Below are 6,000 nucleotides of genomic sequence, written 5' to 3'. Positions count from 1 at the left end.
GGAGGGGGATGTGACGTCCCGCCAAAAATTTCAAATTAAAATTTTCAAAATATAAACAAACCGCTAGAAATATGAACACAAGGTATGAGATATACGTATAACTCTCAAATTCGTGCAATAAAATATTTAATCGAGCAAAATATTATATAGCTATTTAATTGGATATTGCTTGCTTACATAGTGTTAACAAAATAATACTGACCATTATCAGTAAAGGAAATCATATAATTGCAACCATTAGACTACTTTACCATTTGACTCTCTAAATAAGAGTTGAAATTTTCTCTATTAAAATATATAGGAATATATGTTACTATAATATCAGAATCGCTAAAATCTAATAAATAAATTATGCGAACGTAACAATAATACTTTTAAAACCATTATATTAATATGTCAATACCAAATCATACTAAGAATCGCTTTATCAATTATAAATTTTGCATTTTCTTAATTATTATAATGAAAAAAAATTAGAAAAAAAAGAAAAATTATTTAGTAAAGCATACCTCAAGGGGAATGTACACATTATTTATAAAAAAAAGGTTGGACAGGGTTAAAAAGGGTTGAGGCCTGCCTCAACCCCTTTTTCTCATAATAAAATGTAAATCTACATGGAAGACTCTTTTCTCAGTGTAACTAATGAGGAACTAATAATTTCGAAGCATAATACGACAAGCATTACTATATACACATATATATTACATATACGTATACCTATACATATATATATATATATATATATGTATATATATAGGAAAAGAACTAGTCTCCTATGCTAAAGTAAAAGTATAAGGAGCCAAGAGAAAATTATAAATTCATAAATGTGATAGTAACAAATTATGATAATTGAATTATAATAATAACCTCTTCCATATAGATGCTATAAAAAAAAATAAAATGTCAGTAAGAAATATGTAATACAACAAGAGAGAAAGCTAAAAGAAATTCAAATATGAAATGTAATTAATAAGTGAAAAGAAAATAATTAATGATGAGATATAATAATTACAAGAATATTAACTTTTACCATAGTTAAATTAATAAGTCTCTCTTGCTGTAAAATGAATTATAATATAAGAGTACGAAATTATTTTATAAGACGAAGAGTCTTTCATTCGCGTATCAAAAAATCAATAATTAGACGACGGCGAGAAAGACTGGATGAAACCGAATATTATTCTTATCTATCGACGCAGAGATTCAACGAAGCTAAATATTATAACAACTCGCTTTTGAAATTTACCGCTAGATACCAACTTATAAACTTTGCAATTTTCATCGAACCTATTAAGATTATGAAGAGCTCGCCGCTTCTGACGTCTTCGAAGGTGGAGAGTTCCCTCACCAGGACCAAAAAAATCCATCTCCATCCGGACAAAGTAGCCAACCCGGGAAATCTTGGGTCCACTGGATGCCTGGAGGGAGGCGACTCCGCAGTGGGGACGGACCGCAGGAAGTCAGTCGATCTTGTGGACGAAGTCAGTCGAAATTCAGCAGTCGTATTAAACCATCGCAATAAGAAAGTCGTCTCCGAGTCTTTATTCACTGCGTCCTAAAATCAATTTTAACTTAGTTCGTCAGCTACTTTGTGTCGTCAAGGTAGATCTTTAATAATATTTTATTTTCTCGTCTTCGTGACTCGTCTTATATTATAATTTAGAGTTGTGACTCACTCTACTTTATAATTTAGAATTACTATTTTATTGTTAATTAATTTCCAATGTCTGGTACAGTGCGGTTGTACCTTTTACTTTTAAATTGTAATCAATCATTAATATACTCGCAATCTCTGTAAAATTTTCAAGCTTTTAAAATACATAGTTGCTTATTTCACGATGTTCACAAATTCATTATTTCAAAATAGTGACCCTTCACCCTCAACCAGTATTTACTATAATTAATTTAATATTGATTAAATATTTAACGTACGTCTGGATCTTGTGTCACGTGCAGTGACCCACTGTTATCATCTACTTAGGTGTCAATAACAGGATTGCTCTCTATTTAGTTTTTTGAGTAATCTGTCTAAATCGGCTGTACCCAGGGCTCCGCCGAGAGCAGGATCAATGTGTTCTAAGAACTAATAAATCAGGGGATTTTTTTTACTGATCTGGGATTATGATAATAGAAGCTTGGTTTAAAAATTCTTTAATAATGTTTTCTAAATTGTAAATAATATTTTCTTTATTTTCTTCTATAAATTGGATTAAGGTGTCCAATATAACTTCAGGGTCAACAAAGGTGTCTTGTTGAATTTCAGTATCAGTTATTTGAGGTCTCATTTATTCTTAATTTATTTGGAGCTAATTAAAAGAGATAGGGATAAGATTTATGTCTTTAACATGTAAGTGTAGGGAATATTATGGATATTTGAATTTTAAACTTTAACGAGTAATGATTTTTTGACACCCGGTATACAAGAGATGTATATAGGGTAGCTTTAAAGTAAGATATCGTCTCTATTATTCAGTAGTGAGTATTAGGTATTATCATAACTTATTAATAAGGAATTTGATAATTCTTATAATTAATTTATTTAATTAACTATTATAGGGAGTGATTTGGAGAATCGAGATTGGGGACTGATTATCGTCGGTCTATCACAATGGAATTGGTCTGGTTTTCTTAGGATGGACCAGTAAAAACAAGATGGCTGACGTCTTATAAACAAATAGAAGTATTTCGGAACTTATTAGGGGTAAGTTTACGAAATTTTGCCTATAAGGTCGTCAGGAGATATTGCATAAAATAGACGTTTTAAATTATATTTTTGCAGGTGCAAAACTGTGATCTATTGAATAGTAGAATTCTAAAGTTGTCTCAATTTAGTTGAAATTTTGTATAAATCTTAGTTTGATAGTAGTAAGGGTATTTAAAGGTATTTGGAATCCTTAAGTCAAAAAATAAAAAATTTAAAAATGGCGGCTAAAATGTGTAAAATAGGCTAAAAAGCATGTCCTCGAAGTTTTGGGCAATTTAGAAATTTTTGTTAATTTTTTTTTATTTTGCAATAAATTTTGTTTTTTTATTATTATTATAAAATACTATTGTTAATTGATCATAAGAAAAAAATTTGTTGGAAATTATTAATTTACAAGTAGAATAGAATAAATGAGAAAAAATTTCTAATATCGTATCCCCGATAAATCTTAAGTTGTTCAATTATATAAGTAATTTGTTAATTAACTTATGTTGGAAAAATAATATTTATAATTATACAAGAGTTTAATTATGACTTGACCAAATTTTATATGGAAAAGATAAATTGTTGTTTGTAAATTTTTATAAATTTGAATCTAAAAGGTCGTTTTCAATAAGTTAATATATATGTGTTAATGGGTATACACAGAATTTTAATATTTATGTTCTAGTTCTTCAGGTCATAATCAATTGGTGGACCAAATTTGGTCCCTTAATGCAAAATGGTATAAGAGTGGTAACTCTAGGAAGTTATATAGTTTATGGCTTAAGGAGGAACATATGGTCTAAGACGTGTTGGAAGTATTTATTATTTTAACAAAGAAATCGGTAGTTATTTATGGATCTTCGGATAAGAGGGTAAGGTATGTGATTAATAGTTTCGTATGGAATATAAATTTCGTTGTTTAAACAATTATTATTGCATGTACTAACGAATTATATGAGAATAGGTTAACTATATTAATTGTTATTAGTAAGAATTGTTATTAGTAAGAATTTATTATGATTTTTTTTTATATTTGATAAAATTGATATTTTATTTAGTAAGATTTACAACTAATAAAAAAAAATAATTTTATAAAATTTATGTATGTATGGGCATGTTCGTGATTGAGTCTGGTGGGAAAAGGAAGAATATTACTAGATAGAACATAAATATGAAAGGATAATGAATATTGATGATCACTCTGTTAATTTATTGTTTTGGAGGAAAATAAAACTGATTTAGTATGAGTTGTTGATTAAATTGATGTAAATTAATTTATAAGTTTTGGACAAGTTATATCTGTATAGTAACGAATATAAGGGAATCAATTATTTTATTTGTATGAGAGATTTTATGGTTCATGAATACTTTGAATTAATTTTTTTTTATTTTATAATAAAGCAATTATTACTATTAATATTATTATTATTCTTATGATTAAGTATATATGTACTAAATAAAATATATGTCTTTGCAGATTTGATATTAAGTGGGAAGGTGTCATACAAAATAAATAAATTCATACTGGAAAATGGTTCATTGGAGGCCGGCGATATTATTTATTTAAAAATCACCGTCTCCGATGGAAAAGGGAAATGGGTAATATAAGAAGAATGCTCCTTATTTATTCATATCGTTATTTATTAAGATAAGTATCATGAATCTTCCTTCTTATTATATTTTATTTATTTATTTCCTTATCATAATTAGGAAAATCAATGATTAGTAATTTAATATTAATTTTATTGATAAGAATAAAATTTATTGTTTCATAGGTACTTATACGTATGTCTTAAAAATTTGAATAATATTTTATTTATCTTAAAGGTCTTATATGAAATTATTATTATCGTTAATAATTTTTTATAATATATATATATTTTTTATTAATTATTATTTTTCTTCTTTTTTTTTTATAAATTATATATATATATAGAAGCTAAGGGTAGAACAATTTATTATATGAGCAGTAATATGAATGTATTTGTTGTGAAGGTATTACTATTATATTTATTTATTATATTTTATAAATATAAAATATAATAAATATATGTATGACAAAATTTTACGTATTCTATATTCGAAAATAATATTATAAAATGATAAAAAAAATACCTTAATATAATGAGAGCTGTTGATTATAATTCAATATGTATATATACTATTTTATTTAAGTGATATTCAATTTTGAATATGATAATTTAATAATAAGGATGTATATAATGTGTGGTATGTATGTGTTTGAAATTATGACTTACCTTTGTTAATGCTTCTAGCTTTTCTGAATTTCCTGGGCTTTCTTCTCGTATACTTCTGGTCGTCGTGGATCTCCCTCAGGGTTATCACCAGCAGGGGTTGAGGCAGGACACAGCTCGATTTCAACCAACGGTCCGGGCCAGCCAATAAATTCGAAGGTTCTTCGCGAGATGGGAACTTCGACTAAGTCAAATGTAGGAAGTTGGTCAAAAAGTTCCACGACAATTCTTCGATTGTCTGGTACGCTAACTGGATTGTTTTTTATGTCTTTTGCTACTTGGCCGAGGCCGTTGTATTCAAAATCTGTCTCTGTCGTCGTAAAGCGGCACGTAATTGTCTACGTCGTTTACTGGCACCACGGGAACCAGGCATTTACTATAAATTATAATCAAAATTTTTTATTCTAATTTGAGAAAGTATTATTCATTATAGGCTGACAATCTAGATCAAGCGACATTCAAGCAGCTCATCGACTAAGTCTCAGCTCTGCTCGAACTAACACGAGGAGCACGTCACTCTGCTCTATCCCAGGCACGGGTCTTGCTAACGCTCAAGATCCAAACGTACGTTAAATATTTAATCAATATTAAAATTAATTATAGTAAATACTGGTTGAGGGTGAAGGAACACTATTTTAAAATAATGAACTTGTGAATATTCTGAAATAAGCGACTATGTATTTTAAAAGCTTGAAGATTTTACAGAGATTGCAAGTAATTATTACAAATGTTGGTCACAATTTGAACGTAAAAGGTGCAACCGCACTGTACCAGAAATTGGAAATTAATTAACAATAAAGTAGTAATTCTATTGTATTATATAAATTATAATGTAGAGTGAGTCGAAGCTCTAAATTATAATATAAGACGAGTCACAAAGACGAGAAAATAAAATATTATTAAAGATCTACCTTGACGACACAAAGTAGCTGACGAACTAAGTTAAAATTGATTTTAGGACGCAGTGAATAAAGACTCGGAGATGACTTTCTTATTGCGATGGTTTAATACGACTGCTGAATTTCGACTGACTCCGTCCACAAGATCGACTGACTT

Source organism: Anoplolepis gracilipes, chromosome 9 (assembly GCF_047496725.1).
Source record: "Anoplolepis gracilipes chromosome 9, ASM4749672v1, whole genome shotgun sequence".
NCBI lineage: Eukaryota > Metazoa > Arthropoda > Insecta > Hymenoptera > Formicidae > Anoplolepis > Anoplolepis gracilipes.
This window is presented reverse-complemented; position numbering follows the sequence as displayed.